Source organism: Hyperoodon ampullatus (genome assembly GCF_949752795.1).
Source record: "Hyperoodon ampullatus genome assembly, chromosome: 10".
NCBI lineage: Eukaryota > Metazoa > Chordata > Mammalia > Artiodactyla > Ziphiidae > Hyperoodon > Hyperoodon ampullatus.
The window spans coordinates 88,500,711-88,528,064 of record NC_136923.1 but is presented as its reverse complement, the minus strand read 5'-3'; positions in this window follow the sequence as shown (position 1 = coordinate 88,528,064).

The following is a 27,354-nucleotide window of genomic DNA, read 5'->3' as shown; positions in this document are numbered from 1 at the left end:
AAGGAAAAGTTGTTTCATGATAAATCATTTTGTAATACCGATCTTCATGAAATGACAGTCTCCCCTCACCTGATTTCTTTGAATTTGTACCACTGTAATCCATGTTCCAAAAGAGGAGACAGTTTGCAGAGTTTTCAGGCCTAAGTGGCAGTTCTGACCGGATTTCCTGTGGCTGGTGAGGTTTCCACTGACTTCCGAGATAGCGCTGGTGGTGGGACCAGGGCTGGGCTTTGCGCTGCAGCCAGAGGCTGAGCCTGTGTTGCCTTAAAGTTTTGACAGTTGGGCCTGTGCTGTATATCTTTATTTCACTGTGCTTTTTTTTTTAAACTTACTTTTTGTTTAAGAAGCGCTTTCCCACTCCTAGGTATCATGAGTGTTGTCCTGTATTTTCTTCTATTGACTTTAGAGCTTTACTTTTTGTATTTAAATCTTTAGTCTACCTATCTTTAGATTACCTGAAGGTAGGAATTTAGTTTTATTTCTTCAATAAAATTAGTCAGTTTTCTCTACACCATCTTCTAAATACTCCCTCTTTTTCTGTTTGACTTATGGGGCTATTTTTAATCATATATTAAGTTTTCCTATATGCAGTTGGCCCTTGAACAACACAGGTTTGAACTGCACAGGTCCACTTATATGCAGATTATTTTCAATAAATATGTACTACATTACACATGATTCTTGGTTGGCTGCATCCACAGAAGCGGAACTATGGACATGGAGGGCCAACTGTAACGTTATACATAGATTTTTCGCTGCTTGGGGGTCGACACCCTTAACCTCCTTGTTTTCAAGGGTCAGCTGTATATGGGTCTGTCTTTAAGCTCTCTAATTTGTTTAATGAGTTCACTTTCCTGTTTTGCCTCAGTACCACACTGAACTAACTTATGGTTGTAGCTTTGAGATCGGTCCCCCCGTCCCCTCTCCCCCATCGAGACACTGCAGGGTGCTTTTTCCTGGTATTTGAGCTATGGGTGCCCAGCCTTGATCATTTAGATTCTTCTTTGCTGTCTCCCTGGCATCCTTGCATGTTTAGTTGTTTTGTCATATTATTTATTTTTTCCTCGTAGATGTATGTTGTAATACACAGAGGAGGGTGTCTCAGGCTGCTATAAAAAAATACCATAGACTAGGAGGCTTAAATAACAGAAATTTATTTCTCATAGTTCTGGAGATTGGGAAGTCCAAGATCAAGGTGGCAGCAGATTTGGTGTCTGGTGAGAGCCTGCTTCCTGGTTCATAGACAGCCGCCTTCTTGAGATGTCTTCACACGGTAGAAGGGACAAGGGAGGTCTCTAGTGTCTCTTATATAAGAGCGCTAATCCCATTCATGAGGGCTCCACCCTCATGGCCTGATCACCTCCCAAAGGCCCCAATTCCAAATACCATCACATTAGGGATTAGGTTTTAACATATACATTTTGAGAGGTTACAAACATTCAGTCAAAACAGATGGGTAGGACTTCCCTGGTGGCGCAGTGATTAAGAATCCGCCTACCAATGCAGGGGACATGGGTTTGAGCCCTGGTCGGGGAAGATCCCACATGCTGCAGAGCAACTAAGCCCATGCCCTACAACTACTGAGCCTGTGCTCTAGAGCCTGCAAGCCACAGCTACCAAAGCCCGCATACCTAGAGCCCATTCTCTGCAACAAGAGAAGCCACTGCAATGAGACGACCACGCACCACAACGAAGAGTAACCCCCGCTCGCCACAGCTAGAAGGCTAGTTAGTGTGCAGCAACAAAGACCCAATGCAGACAAAAATAAAATAAATAAATAAATATTTTTAAAAATTTCTTAAAAAAAAAAACAAAACAGGTGGGTTAATATATTGTGTTATTATACTTCCCCAACAAAGCTTACAATAGAGCAGAGTTGCAGAGAGCCAAAAGGGAACTTTTATATCATCCAGTCCTGCCCCGTGGTCTCATAAATTTGAAGACTGAGGCCTAGCAAGCCTGACCATGCCTTCCTTTTACTACCTGTAGTTATTTCTGTGTCTGGACTTGTAATCATACATGGATTCATATAGTTCATCACTGAGCACTGAGAACAGCAACATCCACCCTCTTTATGATGAACTATAATGTGGATTCTTCTTCTTCTTTTGTGGGTTCTTCTTATTTTTAATACATTTGTTGCTACGTATGCTGGGAGTCTGTTGAACATTGTTGAATGTAAACTGTTGAATAATTTGAAGTATTTGTACTCATCAGCACTCATGAGTACAAATGTCATTTCTGTCCCTTGAAGTGTGCAAAGCATAGGTGCTTGAGGGCCTGCCAACCAATGCACAGGTACCTTTATTTTCTCTACATCCTCTCCAACACTCGTTATTTGTAGACTTTATGATGATAGCCCTTCTGACAGGTGTGAAGTAATATCTCCTTGTGGTTTTAATTTGTATTTCTCTGATGATTAGTGGTGTTGAGTGTCTTTTCATGTGCCTGTTGGCTATCTGGTATATCTTCTTTGGAAAAATGTCTGTTCAGGTCCTCTGCCCATTTCTTAATTGGGTTGTTTGTTTTTTTGATATTGAGTTGTATGAGCTGTTTAAATATTTTGGAAATTAACCCCTTATTGGTCATATCATTGGCAAACATTTTCCTTCCATTCAGTAGGCTGTCTTTTTGTTTTGTTGATGTTTTATATCATGGTAAATATTTTAAATTAATTTTTTTAATTGTGGTAAAATACACATAACATAAAATTTACCATCATGGCTATTTTTAAGTATACAGTTCAGTGGCATTAAGTGCATGTACATCATTGTGCAAGCGTCACCACCATCCATCTCCAGATCTCTTTTCATCTTGCAAAACTGAAGTTCTGGTAATGGTAAAATGTATTGTCTCTACAAATACATCCATAAAGCTGAAATAGTAAAATTCTTATGGTTGAAGGTGCAGTAGTGACATATGACTAATTAGGTTTGTATTCTCCATTTCTTCAACATCTTCAATTAACATTTATATGGTGCTTTATTATAAATATTCTCACTTAATATTCAAAACGCATGTGAGGTAGACATTAATATTCCCATTTTATAAAGGAAGAAGTTGAAGTGGTCATAGAGCAGTAGTGAGGGAGTCAGAATTCCAGCTTAATGCCATTGCCCTTACATCCTTTCTGTTTCCACTGTACCGCACTTCAAAAGACTGTGACTAGTATTTTCTTTCCTTCCTCTCTTCTTTCCTTCCCTCCCTCCCCACCTCTGCCCCTCCTTTCCTGCCTTCCTTCCTTCCTTCCGTCCTGATCTATCTACCTCTTTTTTTTGGTAGTGATGGGGTAGGTGTCCAGAAGGTAAATTTCTGGAGTTTTGTTTTAAATTATGGGTCTTGCCCTAACAGCAGACAGTCTTGTTCATAACCTTGGGCATGCTTATCAGATCAGGGATTATTATGCTTTGCCTAAACACTTAGTACATGCAGCAGATGTCTATTCAAATATTACTTTAAAAAAATGCCCGGAATTGTATTTAAATGGCATCCATTATTCACTAATTAAATTGCAGATTGTTTCTCCTGGGGATTTTGCACTAGGCTGAGTTTCTTCAATTGTTTGTGTTGGACGATGACAAAATAAATCTATTGCATTGCAGCTCAGTGAAAAATCCTGCTGAATGGGCTAAAAAGTCCACATTCATCCTACAACAGACTTATTTAAAAAATATATATATTTTCTTTTTTTCCTGGTAAGATGGAGCATGAACAGATAGTGGGCTTTTGTTTGTTTTTATTTGTGTGTGTGGTTTTTTTTTTTTTTTTTTTTTTTGCGGTACACGGGCCTCTCACTGTTGTGGCCTTTCCCGTTGAGGAGCACAGACTCCGGACGCACAGGCTCAGCGGCCATGGCTCACGGGCCCAACCGCTCTGCGGCATGTGGGATCTTCCCGGACCGGGGCACGAACCCGTGTCCCCTGCATCGGCAGGCGGACTCTCAACCACTGGGCCACCAGGGAAGCCCTACTTGTGTATTTTGATTCTAGTGCTTAAGATACCTGGAGGGGGTCTGGGATACAATGGAGGCCCATGTGTTCTATTGAGTGTGTCAGCTTCCTTGGTCTGTATGGATTTTACAAAGAGCAGCGCAATGGAATTCAGATATTTTAAAACCACATGTGTGTTTCTTCCACGGGTGCCACAATTTAAACCTTTAATCAGTCTTGTCAAGAGGTTAGGAGTAGCAGCTGGTTCGCCCTCAGACTTCCTCTAGGGTCATTATTAGTTGCTGTTGCCTTGCTAGGTAGCGTTTACAGAACATCCTCCCATGTGCTATTTTCATTTATACTGAGAGAGGGAAGCAAAACCAGAATTAAGAGAAGGAATCAGCCAGAAGAGTTCAATGTTTCTGCAGACCAGAGACTTGTCACAATATGCCTTTGAATTTTTGTAGAGGGATGCTTGCTTGCTCTTAATATGTAAATTACTTCCATTCCCCTAATAAAAAAATAGATGAAAATTTCATGCTAATGTTCAGTCTTATAAACAGATAATTAAGACTTTGCCCTCAGAATAAATAAATACCTGACACTTGCCAGCAGTGGTTTTGGGGCAGCAGTGTCTTTGCTAAGCCTCATATACATCGTCATAATGAATCCTTACAACCTTGTTAAGAACGTGGTATTCTCCCTATTTTACGGAGTAGGAAAGTGAAGCTCAGAGAGGTTAGGAGAATTGCTCAAATGTCACACAGATAATAAATGGCAGATCTGGGATTGTGTCCTTTTTGTGATATCAGTGCTCACTTTTTCAGCATTGTTGTTGATATTAATGTTCTTTAGACTTGAGAACCGATGCTGACCCAACTCAAGCCTGTGGGTGTTATAGACAATCTCAGATAAAATGTAAGAACTTAGTTCCATTCCACAATGCGCTAACATGGCAGAGCTGAAGTGGGGAGCTGTGGAGCTACCAAAATATTGGATGGGAAACTGAATGCTTTTTCAAATCAAGTGCCCTGAGTAGTGACCCTGGACAGTTGGTAAGAGTGTGTCACCAACATAAATAATTGGAAAGAAGTGTTGGATAAGTTGGAAGCAAAGCCAGCGATTCCTACACGGAGCTGTTAAGAGGGGACCAGGAAGCGTGAAGAAATGAAGGTTACTCAGTGTCCAGACTAAAATAAGGGATGGATCTTAGCACAACAGATGGAAACTGCAGCAGCAAGTAACAGAGAACCAGAAGAGAGACACTTCCATCTGGATTCATTCAGAAAAGGATGTCAGAGGACTATAACAATGAAAGCATATAAATCTCCACTGGTTATGTCAGATCAAAATTCAGGACAGATTCAACATGGGCCCTTCACATGCATATTACTGTTTTGAGGTACCCTATGCCATATAAATGATGTTGTAGGTCAAGACCTATTTTAGCCTTATACATTAAATAAACACTTCTTTTCATAGAATCTCTTACCACTTTATTGTTAATTTTTGGAATAAAATGTAGGTAGTTTGTTCTTACTGTTGTTTCCCAATTTTTAAAAATAAATTTATTTATTTGTTTGTTTGTTTATTTATTTACTTATGGCTGCATTGGGTCTTCGTTGCTGCACACAGGCTTCCTCTTCATTGTGGTGTGCGGGCTTCTCATCGTGGTGGCTTCTCTTGTCATGGAGCACGGGGCTCTAGGCTCATGGGCTTCAGTGGTTGTGGCATGTGGGCTCAGTAGTTGTGGCTCTCAGGCTCTAGAGCACAGGCTCAGTAGCTGTGACGCGCGGGCTTAGTTGCTCCGCAGCATGTGGGATCTTCCTGGACCAGGGCTCGAACCCCTGTCCCCTGCATTGGCAGGTGGATTCTTAACCACTCCGCCACCAGGGAAGTCCCCCAATGTTTCAGAAGATGAGCTGGCAGACACAATTCTGTTGTTCTGTAGCTGTGATGTGGTCTTTGAGGAATGCTGAGGAAGTTCAATTATCTTTCATAGGGTGGTGATGAAATTCAGGACTGGAGGGTGATTTACAGGCCAGTAGGAATAAAATGCTGCTGTTTATTTCTGAATGTCAAGTCACAATGACCTACTTTCTTTTTTGCTTATGTTTTTCATGATTCAAGTTTTTTCAGGCATAAATAATTTGGGGGCTTTCGTTCTTTTTCTTTGCTGCCTCTTATCCTAGGATCTTCGTGTTCTGGCACTTGCTTGCTAACATGGATATTTTAATCATATTTCATCTGAAAAGGCATGGGAAAAGATGTTGACACTTTTCATTAGACAAATGGAAATTGTGTTGTATTTGTATACAAAAATGTGTTCTTTACCAAACCAGCAGGATATCATGTATTTTGGAGTCTGTGTGTGTGTGTGTGTGTGTGTGTGTGTGTGTGTGAGGTCCCTATGAGAATTTCTTAAAAGCAGTGGAACCTAGCCCCAAGAAAAAATCCATATGTTCACGTACACATAAGATTTTCTCATGCAATTTCAAATGGTGGATTCATCCCTGAATTCTTGGTTATGAATCCTTTGTTCTGAAATATCAAAAGTCAGTTTGAATATACTTGGCCTTGGGCACTGGCTATTTGTGCGGTCCCCAGGGAAAGGTGGACTTTTGCGGTTGTATGAGACAGTAGGTGATTTGGAGATTTCTAGATTTCAAGCAAATGCACTATAAGCCACCCTTACAGAGTATGGTAGAAAAAAAACGTGACTTTGAGAGTGTGTATCCTGGGGATGCCGGATGTTGAGAAATGAAATTAGAGAAATATTAGAAAGCATAATTAGTGATTTAGTTTTTTCTTTTTAAAAAAAACTTGGAACATATACTCAACATGGGGATTTCCAATAACAAATACAATAAAGACAAATAAAAGTAAATATTTACAGCCACATTAGACCTTGAGAATGAAGGATGGAAATCCTTGAAGGCAAGGACACGGCCCTGTGCTATATGTTCAGGGACCTCCTATATGTGACTGAGGAATTAGCTCTGGGAGTGGAAGAGGCCAGTCCTCATTAGGTATCTTCTGGGAGGAGATGAATTTTGGGTCAGAGTTTCATCTTGAAGCTTATTGGATTTAATGCTTTTCTCTCAAGGCATCTCAATGATAAACCACCTAGGATGGGAGAAAACCCTAGAAGAGTTAGAGGCCTCCCTGTCCTCCATTCCCCTCATGGTGGAAGCGCCTTTGCTCTCCAGCTCCTGAATTGCTATGGTGAGAGCTGCAACTAAACAAACTGTGCAAAACTTTAACCTAAAAGGAGCCAAAATCTTAGACCACATTTACCATCCTACCAGCCATATACAGTAAAAGCCCATAAAACAAAAAATTGTCTTCGTCCTCCTGTAAATACCAATAATCCCCTGTTTATACCGTTTACATAACATCTATAGGTAATGCCTTATAGTTGCCTTAGTTCATTTGCCGGACTGAAAAGCCCTTAAATTAAGGTCAGGGATCTTTTCTAACACCACTTGGTAGTCCTTTTACTAGTAAAGCAAGCCGAGCATGTTGCTGGTGTTCAGCAAATAGTTGCTGAACAAACAGTAAAAAGGCCGGTTAGTGTCACTTAAAATCTCTAAACATTCTCGGTGCTTTGTGACCGCCTGGAGGGGTGGGATGGGGAGGGTGGGAGGGAGGGAGACGCAAGAGGGAAGGGATATGGGAACAGATGTATATGTATAACTGATTCACTTTGTTATAAAGCAGAAAGTAATAAAAAAATAAAAATAAACATTCTCTTTTGAATTGTCTCCAACTGCTTATCCAGTTGGAACAACAATTCAAAGTTACGTTGACAGAGGTGGAGCTATTTGCTTGTCATTCTGACGATTAGTCTTGTAAGTTACCCAAAGTCTGCATAGCAAGTAACATGTAGTCCTTGCATGTTTGGTTTTCCGTTGCTGTTTATGAGGTACAGAATCCTGATGGATGGAATTGCAGTCAGATTCTGATCATTTTGTTGTTTGGTCTCAGTTGTGGGCAGGGATGAAGCAGGTTCGTTCATTAAATGACCATTCATTGACTACCATGTGCTAGGTATTATTTTCTACACCAAGGATCTCAACATGAGTACGATGTGGCATCTGCTTATCATCAGCTCTCCACTTGGTAGGGGAGACAGATACATGAGTAGTGACTGCAACATCTAATGTGTTAAGTGGCTTGAGAGAGGTAAGGAAGGGAAGCGCAAAGAGGGGACTAACTGATTCTGCTTGTGGGTGGGAGGAATGTGCGAGGCACAGGACAGAGGGAGGAATGAGACTGGAATGGCGACATTCCAAGCAGAGAAAAGAGCCAGTGCAAAGCACAGAGGAAGGTTTGGAGATCCTGGAGCGGAGGGTGCGAGGGCCAGGCGTGGCTGGGATGAGACGGAAAGGGGCTATGTAGACGCTCCAGAAGTGTTTTTAAACCCGCCTCCTTTCCCACACAGAGTAGTTTGGATTTTCTCTTGTAGGCACTGGTGCTTTTGAATGGGAGGAAGCCAGTTCTGACTACTGGGTTTTTTAGAGTAAACATCTACACCCAGATCTCAGTTCTTGCCTGGGGTAAATAAATAGTAAACAGAGGCTGTAATTGGCCAGAGGAAGTATTTCATCACACTGCAACAAATTATCAGGGGACCTTAAACAAAATTCAGAGTAGGGCAGGCTGACTGCCAAATTACCGTAGAATCATTTTAGAAAGTGGGGAGATACTCTTGAATATAAGTTTGTTTGCTTAGAATTAAGAGAAATAAGGGTGAACTTTGTTTTTCATTTTAGCATTTTGACCTGGGATCTGAGTGAGGCTAATGGTGTAATCAGCGCTGTCCTTTCTAAACTGACTTTGTATGGGGCTGGCATCAAAGAGTAGTGGCCAGTGGTATAAATAAAAAAGGAGCAAGAGAGAACAATCAAATACTGAATCTAAGTTGTCTTGCGCTTGGTGGGGTGAGGAAACTACGTTAGATCCAGCACTTGTATAACCTGCATAACTGGATTTCCATGTTCTGGCCCCCTATTCAGAGTCTGACAAGTAATTTTAATTAAAAGAAACCGAAAAACTCCACTTTGTCATATACCTAGTAGCATTGTCACCCTGTTCATTCCTTTGTCCAATAGCAAGTATTTATTGAGCACCTACTAAGTGCTACTCTTATAGATTAAATTTTAAGAGGGAGAGGGAAGATGGCACAGTGGGGATGCTGCAGGCATTTGTAGGAGTATGCACCAAAGCCCAGGGTGAGTGTGTGTGTGTGTGTGTGTGTGTGCGCGCACGTGCGCGTGTGTGTGTGTGTGTGAGTTTGGGGAGAATGAAAAACACTTAGCCTGGCTGTACAGTGGAGTGTGACGGGAAGCAGAGAAATTGGACTGAAGCATTGCTCAGAGCCTGATCGTGATTGGAACTATGTTCAGGTGTCTGGAATTTATCCTAATGGCAGTAGGAGATTTGCTTCCTAGAAAGATCGGTTTAGCTGGTGTGAAGAACGGATGGAGTAAGGCAAAGTTGAAGGCAGACCAGTTAGGAGGTTTCTGCCGCAGTCTGGTTGGGAGATAACAGTAGCCCTAACTGGGTAAGAGGCTGTAGGAATGCAGAAACATGGCTGGAGTCCGAAGATATTTAGGAGGTAGATTTTAAATGGGACTTGGTGACTGACTGGAGGTGGGGTTCTTGGGCAGCTAGAAAGAAGAGGATGCTCTTTCTTGATCTAGGAAACATAATACTTATACACGGGGGTGGGCATTCTTTACAGTGTAATTCAAAAAGTATTACATTGATCTAGGAAATCTTTACATTCTGTGCTAGCTCCGTCAATGTACAGATGCATGAGAAAGGAGAGGAATAAATTCAGAAGCATGAAAGCACTCCCATTTTGATTTTTCTCCCTCTGCTTTTCAACTTCAAGGCCAGGAACATATGCCTCGTGAGTTCGAAGGAGATTGTGATCCTATAATTGTTTTCATTTTCACAGAACTAGAGAGATGTAAACTTCCTCGGAGAAGGTGATTTTGCAGCCTCTGGATTAAAAGCTCTTCCAGTTGCACCTTTGGTTGAAAATCAGTGGTGTCTGGTGTTTATCAGAACCACCCCCCCAACACTCTTGTGTACAGGTCACCAGCACTTGTATTTTATGCCTGGCATTTTTTTTATTTTTATTTTTTTTATGCCTGGCATTTTGAGCCAGAAATTTTCCAGTGGTCCCCAACTGCTAGGATCTCAAGCCCCTATTTTCTTGGATCTTCAATTTATTTTAATTAAAAAAAATCTCTTCTAGAAAAGCACATTTGATGTGTTGCTGAATAAATAGGTTTTTTTTTTCCTGAACATATCATCCAGGTCATTAAATGGAAAAATGTAGTTTACGATGCTACAGAGCTTGCCCTTTTTAATACATTTTAAATATAAAAAATCAAAATTGCGCTCTGTTAAAAGAATGTATAGCTGGAATTTTAATTTGATTATCTTCCCCAATTTTCCCAGGCTTTCATAGGCCAGCACTTTGTTTGAACAGCTGTACTCCCGTAAATCTCAGTAACGAATGAATCAGGAATAATTTTGTGGAGCAAGTCAGATGAAAGGAACTTCCTAAGAAAGACAGGTCATTAAGAGAAGGAAGAAGGAAAAACTAGCAAAAATTTGAGACATTTAACGACTGTTTTTTTAATAAAGCAATTTGCTGTCATAATTCTTTTCTGATAATCTTAACATATGCTGTCCTTTATTTCCCTTTAGGTTTTAATATTGGGTGGAAATACAATTTAAAACTAAAGTCAGCAGGAAAAGAGAAATGCTAAAAACTGAGAAGCCTAAAAAATAGGATAGAGCAGTGTAGTCAATTTTCTATTATCTATAATTTTCTGTCATCTATACGTGTATTATCCATATGCTGGAGTTGGCGGTATAGAAGAGGAGGGGTGAAACTGTGAAATCTGTCTGCCTCCAATCACAAAAAGATCAAATTAACATGTGAAAAGATATTTGCAAGAGCTGGAGGATAGAAGGGTTTTTGGCTTTTAACATCTTACCTAGTGGATAGATTTGAAAGCAAAAAATAAAGCTAAAGTAAATTCGGGGAAACATTAATTCACCCAACTGAATAAACAACTTACTGAATTTGCTAAGCTAATTAATCAACTCTTGCTTCTCCTTTCCAACGTAGATTCGCAGGCAGTAAAATAAATTAAATCAACGTTCCCCTCCCCCGCCCTTACTAAAAGTAAGCTTGCTTTCCCTGGGTAACTCAGTCATTTAAATTCCCAAGGCTGTCCCCCCCCCCCCCCCCGCAGTCCACTGGCAGGAAGCAATTGTACGGAGACAAAATTGGTTCTCTGCAGATTGCAGACTTTGGGTTCTGAGTATTATACTTTAGCTCAACTACCTAAACTGATGAATAAAATAAATATTAACTGAGGTTATTTTTAGAAATAAATGGCCTATGGATGATGTTGATTTGCAGATAGAGGAGACTGTGACTTATAGATAGATCTTTTTATGAAGCTTAAAACTATATTGACAGTAGGAAATGATGACTTGGGGGGAAAATCCTGGAAAATTAAGGATATTTAAAGTTTGAAAACAATTGTAATTGTGAAAATCTGGACACTGAAACATTAAAAATATTTCAGTTCAGTAGTCTGCAGATCTGGTAGTTAATATTGCGCTTACTTAAATTTAAATCACTAGAATAAGATTTGGTTTAGATTGCATGTATCTACACATTTGATACACACATACATTCACCTAAACACAATATACAAGGAACCGTGAAAGAATAAACAGGGAAGAAAACAAATGAAAAAGATTGCAAAGTGGTGAATGACAAGTTTTGCGCAAGTTAGGCAAAATATAATACAGGGATATCCTCATTAACAAGTTAATTATGAGTCAAGACCATATCGCTAGGTTTTTCATTGTTCAAAGGCATGATATCCAGATGCAGAAATAGGAAGATAGCAGATTAGAATTGAGAAAGAAAACAATGCTTAATATAAAAGTTCTGCTCACATTTGCAGCATTTCCTTGCCTTCATCATGATTGGGCACCCTTCCAAGGAAGAATCTAAATGGAAAGTACTTCCAGCTGACTTCTTAACGCCACAAACCTTAATCACCTTCTGGTGCCCTCACCTTGAGGATCAAAGACTCCCCATGGATTGCCTTTCCTTACTTTTCCTTCTCTGCTGGACCAATTCTGATTCTTTCCAGTCTTGTTCACCCTAGGATATTATGCTCAAGACTCATTTACATGCTCAACTAATCTTAATTAAAATGTAAGGGAAGATCAGGGCCTGATCAGATTCGGTTCTGAATAAACTTGAACAGTTGGGCATCAGTTTATAGGATTAGACAGTTCTTGGAACGGCTTCTCTTCCTGACATTGTCTTAGTCTTGCTGTCATTTCTTAATACTCTCATCAACTTCCATGTTTAAGTATTGGCTGAATGTTCTCTTTTAACTTACAGATGATTTTGCTGTCTGGAAACTTATGCCCACGTCTTTGACTGCGGGTCAAAATTGCTTTCCTCACAGTCTGATTGGGAGAGTTGTTAAGCGTTGGAATGTCCTTCTGAGGTGGGCTGTGGAATGTCATGTAAGTTATTAATATTTTTTTCTGAATATGATGGATTTCCATATGTTGCAGGAATGGCTTGGGCAAGTCTGTGAAATTTCCTTCTTTTTTTATTGAGGTACGATTGACATGTAACTCCCTTCACCCATTCTCCTCACCCACCCATTCCCAACCACCAGTCTGTTCTCTACGTCTATGAGTTTGTTTTCTTTTTCTTTTTTTAAAGATTTCACATATAAGTGAGATCATATGGTATTTGTCTTTCTCTGACTTATTTCACTTAGCATAAATGTCCATCCATGCTGTCTCAAATGGCAAGATTTCTTTTTTAATGGCTAAATAATATTCCATGGTATATATACCACATTTTCTTTATCCATTCATTCACCAATGGCCACTTGTTTCCATATGTTGGCTATTATCAATAATGCTGTGGTGAATATTGGGTTGCATGTATCTTTTCAAATTAGTGTTTTCATTTTCTTCAGATAAATACTCAGAAGTAGAATTGCTGGATCACAAGGCAGTTCTATTTTTAATTTTTTGAAGAAAGTCCATACTGTTTTCCATAGTGACTGCACCAGTTTACATTCACACAAACAGTGGACAAGGGTTCCTTTTGCTCCACATCTTCACCAACACTTGTTATTTCTTGTCTTTTTGATAATAGCCATCGGACAGGTGTAAGGTGGCATCTCGTGGTTTTGGCTTGCGTTTCCTGATGATTAGTGATGTTAAGCATCTTTTCATGGACTGGCTGGCCATCTGTATGTCTTTAGAAAAATGTCTACTCAGATCTCTGATGTTTCCTTTTAAGCTTGTGAGTCCCAGAGTTGTTGTTGGGCTTTACAGTGTGAGCTCCTTGATTAGTGAAAATGTAGAAGGCAAAGAAGTAATTTAATTTAATAATATTTAAAATCCACCATCTCCATTCTGTTCTGTGGTCAAATATACTGAAAATTGAATGAACTGTTTTAAACTTGGTTATCATGGATTTAATTGCATACGTGGCCAAACTAGATTGATTTCTAAGAATTCGTAATTTATCAAGTAATCTTTAACTCAAATTGGGGAACAATTTGGCTAGATGCAGGTGAAGAAGATAAACGTGACCTTGTGTTAATTGTGATGGCTAAGTCATCCTTAAAAACTCATCACTTCTCCTGTGACATCTTCCCAGGCCTCCCCTCCCCACTCTCCAGCCGTTAGTTACTACCTGAGTTGATCCATGTGAAGCAGTAAGCAAAGTGTCTAGGACCATGTAAGTGTGTTCATAAATGTTAGGTTTCACTAATAATATTTTTAATATTCATAATAAATTTTTATTTTATATTATTTTAATTTAATATGTATAAAAGATTTATTTTTATTTTTTAATAAAATACTTATTTTCATAAACTGTGCTCTTATATGGCTTGTACATCATATGTGTATTCAATCAGTCATCAAAAATTTATTGCTTGACTAATGTGTTTTAGGCACTGGCACTAGATCCCAGAGATACAGAGATGACTAAGACAAAGATGTCCTTTTGAAAATGATGGTTTACCTCTTATAATAATGTGTTATCCTAGTGTGTTTATGTCTTTTATATTTGTGAGTTCGTTTGAGGTCAAAACCATGAGAGTGAAAAAAATCATGTCAACTTACCCTGAAATAGTTTAGAATGAGAAAGATAAATCATCACAAAGTAACCTTGCATTGGTTAAACTACTTTAATTTTTAAATTTTAATTAAAAATTTTTTATTAGCACTTAGCACATTATCTGACACATAGAAAACTCTTAATACCCAACTATTATTATCAGGTCATTTATTTTCAATGTTGCTCTCTGAGCGACTTTTCACTGAAAATTACTACTTAGTAAGGAGGCTCTAAAAAGGATAGAGCATCATGCTGATGCTGATCAGCACTGAGTTCTTTTCTCCCAGTTTAACTGAGATATAATTGACCTGTAACATTGTATAAGTCTAAAGTGTACAAGGTAATGATTTGATAGATGTACATTTTGCAAAATGATCAGCATAATAAGTTAACATCCATCACCTCACATGGTTATTTTTTTTTTTTATCTTGTGACAAATTACGTTTAAAACATTATAGTATATTCAGTTCTGGACACATTAGGAATGTTGAGAACTTCAGCATATTGACATTCCTCTTTATCCTTTAGGAGACCATACTATAGCCACAATGACCACTGGTATCATCATTACAGTTACTCTCTACTAACAATACCTAGTGTTGTATGGAGCTCCTGCATCTCTTGGCTCATGTGAACCTTAAAACAATTCTATGAGATATGAAGGGCCGCAGAATCATCTGTTATTTTATGGATGTGGGCAACCTTCCCAGACAATGTGAGTGATGTCCTTAAGATCGTGCATCTAGTAAGTCTAGCATCACGGCTCAAATCCAGGTTTTTTCAGTCAAAATCCATTGTGTTCACCACTAGATTATTATGGCTGGGATATTACGTGGACAGTTGAAGAAGCTGGGATGGTTTTAATGTGGAAAAGAAAATATATGTGGGGAAGATGATCACTGTCTTTGCATGTTTGAAAGCCCATTCTGTATCTGGGGTACTAATTACTTACTCTGAAGCTTCTTACTCTGAAGCTTCTCAGGGTAAAACTTTGAATATTTGTTGCTTATGCCTGCTTTTATTTTGGCTACATAAGGACATTTTTTTTTTCTGATATGTAGGGCCACAGGTGAGCAAAACCTACCATGCCCTGTGCACTGGCCTCTGTGCATCTATTTGCCTCATTTCATCAAGTTCTTCCCCATCCCATTCATGACTCATTGGTCATCTTTTCTACCACAGGACCTTTGCACCTCTAGACCCTCTGCCTAGGTTGCCATTCCACTTTCCCCACAGTTTTGCTTGGCTGAATGTCATGTACCCCTTTGGACTCAGCTTAAAGATTGCTTGCCCAGAGAAGACTTTCCAAAGAGAATGATTGTTGCGTTCCAACTTCACTAAAGAGTCAGGGTCCCTCATGGCAAGCAACAGAAAATGCACTTGAAGCAGAAATGAAGCTTACTGAAAGGATATTGAGAAGTTCATGGGAGAGAGCCTTCATGGGAGGGCTGAAGAACTAGGCACAAAGCTAAAATTTCAAGAACAATGTCCAAAACCATGCCAGAGAACTGGCCCAGAGAGGAATATTTTGCCCCCTGATTTTCCCCCCTGAGCACTGGATGCCGTGGTTTGCACTGCTGCCAGGAAATCTGCTTTATTGCAAGCACTGCCAGCAGTAGTGCTGCTCTGGGAACTCAGCCTTGCAGCCAGCATTGGCCCCCTAAGCTGGACACCTCTCTTGCCATCCTGACCAGTAAAAGCAAATCGAATCCACACCAGTATGTAGCGCCCTTCATCCAGTTGCTCACATGTGAATCCCAGTTTTGGAAGCTTCAGTCTAATTAGTGGTGCTGAAGTCACCCTAGCTGCAAAGTTGGCTGGAGAGCTGAGTTTCCTAGGTTCTATCTTGGGAAAGTGGGACCCCAAAAGCCAAAAATGACCCAGCTGCATCAAGGGTGTTCAAAATGTGCTGGCTGGTCAGAAAACACGGCAAATACCTTCTACACTGAGTCCTAAGGTTCTTATCTATATTATAGGCCAATCATTCCTACTTCACAGGGTTGTTATAAGGATTAAGGAAGGTAATTTAGGTGAAGCTGCTTAATAAACTGTACAGAGAGATATAAGTATAAAATAATATGATTCTTTTACTATGATTTATATCTTTGGCCAAAGCATAAAATTGAGTGCTTAATAAGTTGATTAACCTCCAATTCACTTTAGAGGTTTTTAAAATAGGAAGAATATTCTACTTCCCTCAAAGACATTGTGTAAATATTCAGGAGAAACTGAAAAAAACAACAGCTACTTCTATCAAAGAGCTGCCCTCATAAATTTATATCATCTCCACATTTTTATTTTGTAATGGAATCATACAGAATGATACCAAGCATAGAAATGGTAGTTTTAAAATTTGGGTGGGTTTTCAGCTACTTTTTGACTTGTTTCTGAATTTTAAGTATTTGTTCTGCTTTAGTTTTTACTCTGGTTTCATCATGAATACAGACCTCTTGTTCCAAAGCAGACAATGGGCTTATTCAACCCTCAATGCCCTCTACATTTGGTTGTTTTGCCGTGGCCTTTCAGTGACTCTACTAGAGGGATTATTACTCAGAAAAAAATGTAGCTGTGACAGATGAGTTTTTAGCACAAGTAATAGCAGTTGTGTAAAAGAGGGTGTTAGTGTAAATGGCTGTAGCAGTTGCCAGATTTGCATTAATGCTAATGCAGTGGGAATTAGTCACATATTCAGTGAATGCCATTCTGGCCTTCCAGGTAAACCTCCTCTATAGAGGAGAGGTCAATAACAGTGTAATTTCAGAGGAGAAAGAGCCAGGCAGGGCTACTTTCTTCTTTGACAGAAATATTTCTCTGTATACTATCAAGATTTTGAGTTAAGCTACTTGATTAGCTTTCCTTTTTTGTAAATATTAAAGTAATATATTGCTAGAAAAATTAAAATATGACCCAGCTTTAGAGTGCCGAAAATTGGGTTATAATTCTCAGATCGTTTGATTTCTGCCATCTTAAAGTTATATGTTATTCAAGAATATGGAGAGTTTTAAGATACGTGTTTTCACATACCTTCTTACTTATGCGATGCTTCATACTAGATTGAACTGCCTCTTGAATTTCCAAATCCCTCATGTTGAATTCCGGGGAATTTCTTCTTAGAATTAAGAATTTCTTCTTAATTTCTTCCTCCATGTCTTCACATATGTGTGTACACACTGTCACTCATTTATGCTGAACCTAAATAGGATATTTGTTTCAGGACATTGGAAGTCTGGAATCCTTACATTGTGTTTTGGTAGAGATCTTAGCTTGGAAGTGGAGGCTGCCTTGTAAATAGCATGTAGTCAAGAGAGCTTACTGGCGTAAACGGAGCATTCTAGCAAATAGTAAATGTTGGTGACTCAAAATTTATTTTGGTTATCTGACATGTAGAAGTATTTATGTGATCTGTGAATATTTTCTAGCTCTCAACATTTCTAACTTCAACTCTCGAAGTATGTACTCTAGATAATGGAGCTGACTGTTGGTTGGTTCAGGGCCCGGGGCGGGATGAGGTAGATTGAGCAGCAAATGGAATATTCAGTGCTGAAGCTTTTGCTTTAACTGGTGTTGTTGAAAGTAACTTGACACCCTGCCCCCACCCCCCAGCCAGGCTCCAAGTCTGCAAAGGAGTTCTCAGTGTGGGTGTATTGTGATTGCCTTTTATTTTATTGACTCACTAGATTCTTAGATTACTCTCCACCATGTGATATTGACAGACCATAAAATTCTTATGGAACCTGCTAAGTAGTGACTTCTAAAGAATTATCTTGTTAATAAACTCAGAATCGTTCGGAATTCAAGTTTAATTAAAATGGAAAAGTAAATGATTATGTAAATATTTTTCCTCAGTTAAGCTTGTATACTTTTACTGTCTCTTTGCCTTTTCTCCGAATTCATAGATATTATTTCAAACCCATTTTTGGTAGCTGAATTTTTACAGAATCTGTTGTAATACCTGTTTTGTTGTTAGCTTTTGATTTAAAGATTTTTTTTTTTAATTAAAAAGGCTGAGAAGGACTAGTGAAGTAGAGTCTGAGGGAGGTAAAATTGAAAAACAAATCTATGTTATCCAGGGGGTTTAGTTTTTAAGGATGCTGTTTAAAGATAATGATTGTTTATGGACTCTTTAAAGGTGTTTTCTCATAAGAGTTGCCAGATAACAGATTACTTATCTGGGAGTGGTTTGAAAGGCCTTTTGAAATTGCCTGGGTGAGGATATTACCTTACAGTACTTAGAAAGCTCCTTTGAAGTTGGTTTTTTGTTTTTTGTTTTTTTGCCGTACGCAGGCATCTCACGGTTGTGGCCTCTCCCGCTGCGGAGCACAGGCTCCGGACGCACAGGCTCAGCGGCCATGGCTCATGGGCCCAGCCGCTCCGCGGCATGTGGGATATTCCCGGACCGGGGCTCGAACCCGTGTCCCCTGCATCGGCAGGCAGACTCTCAACCACTGCACCACCAGGGAAGCCCCTGAAGTTGGTTTTTTATATTGGAAAACCAGAAAATATTTTTCTTTTCTTTTTTTATTAAACAGAAAGTAATACATGGAGTAGAGATTTAGTAAAATGTTGTAGAAGAAATACACTGGTTATTTTTGTGATTGACTTGATTTTTCATCTTTCGGACTTTGTGGGTTACAAGATTTTTCTCAATTTGGATTCTTAGCATCATGTGTGTGCTGTTATTTGCAAATGGTACATCGTTACCAAGTACACACTGCCATGCCTTCAAATCTGAGGCTCTCTTCCCTTTTCTCACCTCTTTTCCTCCAGATATTATTCGGTGCAAAGTCTGTATTGCTGCTCCCAAGCATGGTTGTTAAGAGAGCTTTGGGCTGTAGGGCACGAAACATTTCTGCACAACCTTTGTAATACACAGTCACGCTAAAGGAACAGGGTCAATGGAATGGGCTGTTGGGGTCAAGGCTAGAAACTCGCAGAGGCAGATATTGTTGTCTGGGATGGCGGGAGTTTATGAGAGTCTGAAGTCCAAGCTTATCTGAGCTCACAAAGGAGATTCACGGTCCGTTGCTCTACAAAAGCTATTTAGGCAGGCACTTTCCTTCCCAACTAGCTTTTAAGTGCTCCTGGGGCCTTCCAGCCTGTTCACTTAGGCCTCTTAGATTATGAAGACATAAACCTTAATGATTTTGGAGTCCTAAAGAAAGACATCCTAACCAGAGCATCATCAAAACATGATTCTGCTAATTGAATGAACAAATACATTTTAGGCTATCACAAATTCACTCGATTCTAGTAGTGAATATAGTAGTTAGTCTCTAACACTTGAAGAACATTTATTCTGTTTTAGCATTATAGGATGGTTGATATTGATTATAAATTTGCATTCAAATAGTGGAAACAGTCTTGTGTGATAGATCTAACTTCTGAGAGCAGCGGAAATGATTTTAGTTTTTATGGTTTGACAAAACACAGAAGGCATTTGATGAATACACAAGTTGTTTATTTCAAACATGTTGGAGCTTTCATTATCTCATAATCCACAGTTACAGAGATTATGCAGCTTTTTCCCCCTTTCAGTTTTTTCTTTCAAAATAAAAATTGTTATTGCAATTATTTTAAATATATTGTCCAATATATTTTAAATATTTCAGTTGCTTTAATCAATGTTTGATATAACATGAATCCAACTCAAAATTCCTTCAAGGGAGAATAGAAACAATCATATGAAATTTGTTATAATAGGATTTAGCCTGTAGTGTTCTGATTCTCTCTTCCCTTCAATTTTTATCAAGTTTTTAATTGCCTACCAGATGATTTATTTTAGAATTGGCCTACTTTTTTTTTCTTACTTTAATGGCTGTGGGCAAATGTAAATTTGTAGCTGAATTAGCAAACCAGGGATCTCTGTATAAGTTAATAACTACAATAGGGAATCAAGTAGCTGATTTCTCTGCTTTCCTAGGTTGGCTGTGTATGTAAGGTGGGTAGAGCTAGGACTGGGAGGTAAGGGGGTTTATGGGGGCACAACTGATTTCACATTGTTTTATTAATATAAAAGGAATATATGTTTATTGTAGAAAACACAGAAAAGTATATAAAAGAGAAGGGTGGGCGGAGTTAAGATGGCGGACTAGGAGGACGCGGGATTCGCGTCTCCTCACCACTAGGGCACCTACCAGGCACCGGTGGGGGACCACGGACACCTAAGGGGATGGGAGGAACCCCCAGCGACCGGGTAGGACGGGGGGCGTGGGGGGAGGAGAAGTGGAGGCGGGACGGGACTGGCGCCCCTGAGGGGCGGCTGGGGGAGGGGAAGGGATCCCACGCCCGAAGGGGGAAACTGGGGAACCACTGGGAGGGAAGAGGAACAAAAGGGAGCATGGCCAGGTTTCCCCTGCCCACGTGGGTCCCCGGGAGCCTGCTGAGGGCCCCAAGGGCCCCTCCAGCTGCATGGGTCCTGAGGGAGTGGGAGGGAGGGAAGGGGGAGCAAAAGTAAAGGCCGGACCTCTGGGACCGACACCCCTGAGGTGTGGCTAGGGGAAGGGAGGGGGTCCTACAGCAGCGGGACCCACCCCGGCTAGGGGTCCAGAGGCTACGGGAGAGACACTGGGGGAGACGGTGGGGGAGGGGCACAAAGGAACGGAAGGGAACGGGGCGTGCTCTCCCTGTCCGCTTGGGCACCAGGACGCCTGCTGGTCTCCCGGGCCTAATCCTCTGCCCTCGGAGCCCCACTCCTGCTGCGCAGAGCCCAAGCCCCACCCCTGCCCCCCCACCCAGGGCCCCATCTCCACCCTCAGAGATCCCCTCTGAGACCCCTTCCAACGCACTGGGCTTACACCCCTCCCACACACCCATAACCAGGGCCCCAGGAACTCCACACTCTGCAGGCCCTCCTTTGCACATGCCGCCTCTCCCTTTCCGAGCAGGTCCTAAGCAGAGGCCCCGCCCCACGCTTGAACAGTCACCCTGCCTAGGCCCCACCCCCAGGGCCTTTTCTGGCTAGCCTAGGACCCGCCCCATGCTCAAACGTCACCTCCTCACCCAATTAGGTCCCGTCCTTGCTTAAGTTCCACCCCCACCTAAACTCCGCCCCCATAGCCAAGGCTTTTTTTTTTTTCTCTTTTAGATTGGGGTTCTGTTTTACCTTGTTTTTTTTTTTTTTTTTGCTGTACGTGGGCCTCTCACTGTTGTGGCCTCTCCCGTTGCGGAGCACAGGCTCCGGACGTGCAGGCTCAACGGCCATGGCTCACGGGCCCAACCGCTCCGCGGCATGTGGGATCTTCCCAGACCGGGGCACGAACCCGTGTCCCCTGCATCGGCAGGCGGACTCTCAACCACTGCGCCACCAGGGAAGCCCTGTTTTACCTTGTTGATTCACTATTGTTGATTATTTTATATTTTTATTTTCCCTAATGAATCTTTTATGGTTCTAATTTTACTTTATTCTTTATACTTTGTTACTGTTCTCTCCTTTTGGCTTGTGCCCCCCCTCCTTTTTTTTTTTCTTTTTTCTGTTGTGGTTTTCTTTGCCTTGTTGCAGTTGTTCAATTATAATTTTATTTTTCCTAATATATTTTTTAACTTTCTAATTTTAATTACGTTTTTTATTCTTTGATATTGCACTGCTCCGTTTTTACTTTTTTTTAAACCATGCCATGAAGCCTGCAGGATCTTGGTTCCCATGCCAGAGATTGGCCCAAGCTCCTGTGGTGGGAGCTCCAAGTCCAAACCAATGGACTCACAGAGAACCTCAGACCCCAGAGAATATTAATCGGAGTGAGGCCTCCCAAAGGTCCTCATCTTAGCACCAAGACCCGGCTCTATCCAACTGCCTGCAAACTCCAGTGCTGGACGTCTCAGAACAAACAACCAGTAAGACAGGAATACAGCACCACCCATCAAGAAAATAAACAAACAAGCAAAAGGGAACAACAAAAAAATATGTTACAGATGAAGGAGCAAGGTAAAAACCTACAAGACCAAATAAATGAAGAAGTAATAGGCAACCTACCTGAAAAAGAATTCAGAGTAATGATAGTAAAGATGATCCAAAATCTCGAAACAGAATGGAGAAACTACAAGAAATATTTAACAAGGATCTAGAAGAACTAAAGAGCAAACAAATAGTGGTGAACAACAAAATTACTGAAATTAAAAATACTCTAGAAGGAATCAATAGCAGAATAACTGAGGTAGAAGAACTGATAAGTGAGCTGTAAGATAAAATAGTGGAGATAACTACCACAGAGCAAAATAAAGAAAAAAGAATGAAAAGAATTGAGGACAGTCTCAGAGACCTCTGGGACAACATCAAATGCACCAACGTTCGAATTATAGGGGTCCCAGAAGAAGAAGAGAAAAAAAAAGGGACTGAGAAAATATTTGAAGAGATTATAGTTGAAAACTTCTCTAATATGGGAAAGGAAATAGTTAATCAAGTCTGGGAAGCGCAGAGAGTCCCATACAGGATAAATCCAAGGAGAAACATGCCAAGACACATATTAATCAAACAATCAAAAATTAAACACAAAGAAAAAATATTAAAAGCAACAAGGGGAAAACAACAAATAACGTACAAGGGAATCCCCATAAGGTTAACAGCTGATCTTTCAGCAGAAACTGCAAGCCAGAAGGGAATGACAGGACATATTTAAAGTGATGAGAGGGAAAAACCTACAACCAAGATTACTCTACGCAGCAAAGATCTCATTCAGATTCGATGGAGAAATTAAAACCTTTACAGATAAGCAAAAGTTAAGAGAATTCAGCACCACAAAACCAGCTTTACAACAAATGCTAAAGGAAACACAAGAGAAAGAAACGACCTACAAAAACAAACCCAAAACAACTAAAGAATGGTAATAGGAACATACATATTGATAATTACCTTAAATGTAAATGGATTAAATGCTCCAACCAACAGACATAGCCTGGCCAAATGAATGCAAAAACAAGACCTGTACATATGCTGTCTACAAGAGACCCACTTCAAACCTAGGGACACATACAGACTGAAAGTGAGGGGATGGAAGAAGATATTCCATGCAAACGGAAATCAAAAGAAAGCTGGAGTAGCAATTTTCATATCAGACAAAATAGACTTTAAAATAAAGACTATTACAAGAGACAAAGAAGGACACTATGTAATGATCAAGGGATCAATCCAAGAAGAAGATATAACATTTGTAAATATTTATGCACCCAACATAGGAGCACCTCAATATATAAGGCAAATGCTAACAGCCATGAAAGGGGAAATTGACAGTAACACAATCATAGTAGGGGTTTTAACACCCCACTTTCACCAAAGGAAAGATCATCCAAAATGAAAATAAATAAGGAAACATAAGCTTTAAATGACACATTAAACAAGATGGACTTAATTGATATTTATACGACATTCCTTCCAAAAACAACAGAATACACATTCTTCTCAAGTGCTCATGGAACATTCTCTAGGATAGATCATATCTTGAGTCACAAATCAAGGCTTGGTAAATTTAAGAAAATTGAAATCATATCAAGTATCTTTTCCGACCACAACACTATGAGACTAGATATCAATTACAGGAAAAAAAAAACTGTAAAAAATACAAACACATGGAGGCTAAACAATACGCTACTAAATAACCAAGAGATCACTGAAGAAATCAAAAAATAACTAGAAACATATGACAATTAAAACACGATGACCCAGGGCTTCCCTGGTGGCGCAGTGGTTGAGAGTCTGCCTGCTGATGCAGGGGACACGGGTTCGTGCCCCAGTCCGGGAAGATCCCACATGCCGTGGAGCGGCTGGGCCCGTGAGCCATGGCCGCTAAGCCTGCGCGTCTGGAGCCTGTGCTCCACAATGGGAGAGGCCACAACAGTGAGAGGCCCACGTACCGGAAAAAAAAAAAAAATTGTATAAAACACGATGACCCAAAACCTATGGGATGCAACAAAAGCAGTTCTAAGAGAGAAGTATATAGCAATACAGTCCTACCTCAAGAAGCAAGAAAAATGTCAAACAAACAACCTAAACTTGCACCTAAAGCAATTAGAGAAAGAAGAACAAAAAACCCCCAAAGTTAGCAGAAGGAAAGAAATCATAAAGATCAGATCAGAAATTAAAGAAAAAGAAATGAAGGAAAGAATAGCAAAGATCAATAAAACTAAAATCTGGTTCTTTGAGAAGATAAACAAAATTGATAAACCATTAGCCGGACTCATCAAGAAAAAAAGGGAGAAGCCTCAAATCAAGAGAATTAGAAATGAAAAAGGAGAAGTAACAACTGACACTGCAGAAATACAAAAGATCATGAGAGATTACTAGAAGCAACTATGCCAACAAAATGGACAACCTAGAAGAAATGAACAAATTCTTAGAAAAGCACAACCTTCTGAGACAGAACCAGGAAGAAATAGAAAATATAAACAGACAAATCACAAGCACTGAAATTGAAACTGTGATTAAAAGTCTTCCAACAGACAAAAGCCCAGGACCAGATGGCTTCACAGGCGAATTCTATCAAACATTTAGAGAAGAGCTAACACCTGTCCTTCTCAAACTCTTCCAAAATATAACAGAGAGAGGAACACCCCAAACTCATTCTACGAGGACACCATCACCCTGATACCAAAACCAGACAAAGATGTCACAAAGAAAGAAAACTACAGGCCAATATCTCTGGTGAACATAGATGCAAAAATTCTCAACAAAATGCTAGCAAAGAGAATCCAGCAACACATTAAAAGGATCATGCACCAAGATCAAGTGGGGTTTATCTCAGGAATGCAAGGATTCTTCAATATACACAAATCAATCAGTGTGATACACAATATTAACAAACTGAAGGATGAAAACCCTATGATCATCTCAATAGATGCAGAACAAGCTTTTGACAAAATTCAACACCCATTTATGATAAATACCTCCCAGAAAGTAGACATAGAGGGAACCTACCTCAACATAATAAAGGCCATATATGACAAACCCACAGCCAACATCGTTCTCAATGGTGAAAAACTAAAACCATTTCCTCCAAGATCAGGAACAAGACAAGGTTTCCCACTCTCACCACTATTATTCAACATAGTTCTGGAAGTTTTAGCCACAGCAATCAGAGAAGAAAAAGAAATAAAAGGAATCCATATTGGAAAAGAAGAAGTAAAACTGTTACTGTTTGCAGGTGACATGATACTATACATAGAGAATCCTAAAGATGCTACCAGAAAACTACCAGAGCTAATCAATGAATTTGGTAGAGTAGCAGGATACAAAATTAATGCACAGAAATCTCTTGCATTCCTATACACTAATGATGAAAAATCTGAAAGAGAAATTAAGGAAACACTCCCATTTACTATTGCAACAAAAAGAATAAAATACCTAGGAATAAACGTACCTAAGGAGACAAAAGACCTGTATGCAGAAAACTATAAGACACTGAGGAAAGAAATTAAAGATGATCCAAACAGATGGAGAGATATACCATGTTCTTGGATTGGAAGAATCAGCATTGTGAAAATGACTATACTACCCAAAGCAATGTACAGATTCAGTGCAATCCGTATCAAACTATCAGTGGCATTTTTCTCAGAACTAGAAAAAATTGCACAATTTGTATGGAAACACAAAAGACCCCAAATAACCAAAGCAATCTTGAAAAAGAAATATGGAGCTGGAGGAATCAGGGTCCCAGACTTCAGACTATATCACAAAGCTACAGTAATCAAAACAGTATGGTACTGGAACAGAAACAGAAATATAGATCAATGGAACAGGATAGAAAGCTGAGATAAACCCATGGACATATGGTCACCTTATCTTTGATAAAGGGGGCAAGAGTATACAATGGAGAAAAGACAGCCTCTTCAATAAGTGGTGCTGGGAAAACTGGACAGCTACACGTAAAAGAATGAAATTAGAACACTCCCTAACACCATACACAAAAATAAACTCAAAATGGATTAAAGACTAAGTGTCAGGCCAGGCACTACAAAACTCTTAGAGGAAAACATAGGCAGAACACTCTATGACATAAATCACAGCAAGATCCTTTTTTGACCCACCTCCTAGAGAAATGGAAATAAAAACAAGAATAAATAAATGGGACCTAATGAAACTTAAAAGATTTTGCACAACAAAGGAAACCATAAATAAGATGAAAAAACAACCCTCAGAATGGGAGAAAATATTTGCAAATGAAGCAACTGACAAAGCATTAATCTCCAAAATATACAAGCAGCGCATGCAGCTCAATATAAAAAAAAACAAACAACCGAATTCAAAAATGGGCAGAAGACCTAAATAGACATTTCTCCAAAGAAGATATACAGATTGCCAACAAACACATGAAAAGATGCTCAACATCACTAATCATTAGAGAAATGCAAGTCAAAACTACAATGAGGGGCTCACAGCCCACCCATTGAAACCATGTGGCACCAGGAACTCTGGTCTGAAATGCCAGATGCAATGCCTCTGCACACGACAGCCTACGAACAAGTTAAACTAGAGGAACGACAAACGGGAAAAAAAGTTTCTTTTCTGCTGCCTGATGCTAGTTTCTCTGAAGTGGGCAGGGGAGCCCTGTGAGCCCATTGTAAGACCAGGAACCCCAATGTCTGGAAGACCTGTGAGCTGCTGGCCAGAATAAGAAACACCCATTGCCCCCCCACCCAACTTTTGAGGCAAACCTTGGGTGATTATCGACTGAGGTTCCACGAGCTCTCTTCCTGGTATCAGCACAGAATACCATCTGCCCCAGCAGTCTGGCATTATATGGGTGGCAGGACACAGATAAGATCACACAAATCCATGCAATGTAATTTCCTGTCTCTGGGAGAAATCATAGATGATTGCAGAATGTGGACCCCTTCCAGGGCCTGCAAGTGGACTCTTGTCTAACACTCGGAAATGAATTGTCTGAGGAGACACATGTGCTGACAGAGCAAGAGACTTTATTGGGAAGGGGCACCTGGGTGGAGAGCAGAAGGCTTCCTCCGGAAACTTTAATGAGAGTACTTAGCTTCTATTCAAGGGAGGGGCAGGGTTATGATTCTGGGGCTACGGCCTTGGTAACAATATCATTTAACAAAATTTAACAAAATGTTGTAACTCTAATGATTATTTCCCTCATACCCAGTAGACCAGTGGCTTCCAAATGTTTTTAAAATAAACTTTATTGAGGTATAGTTTATGTACAGTAAAGTGCATGTACGTTTCAAAAAAAATACTACAGTGAGGTCTGATCTCACACTGGTCAGAATGGCCA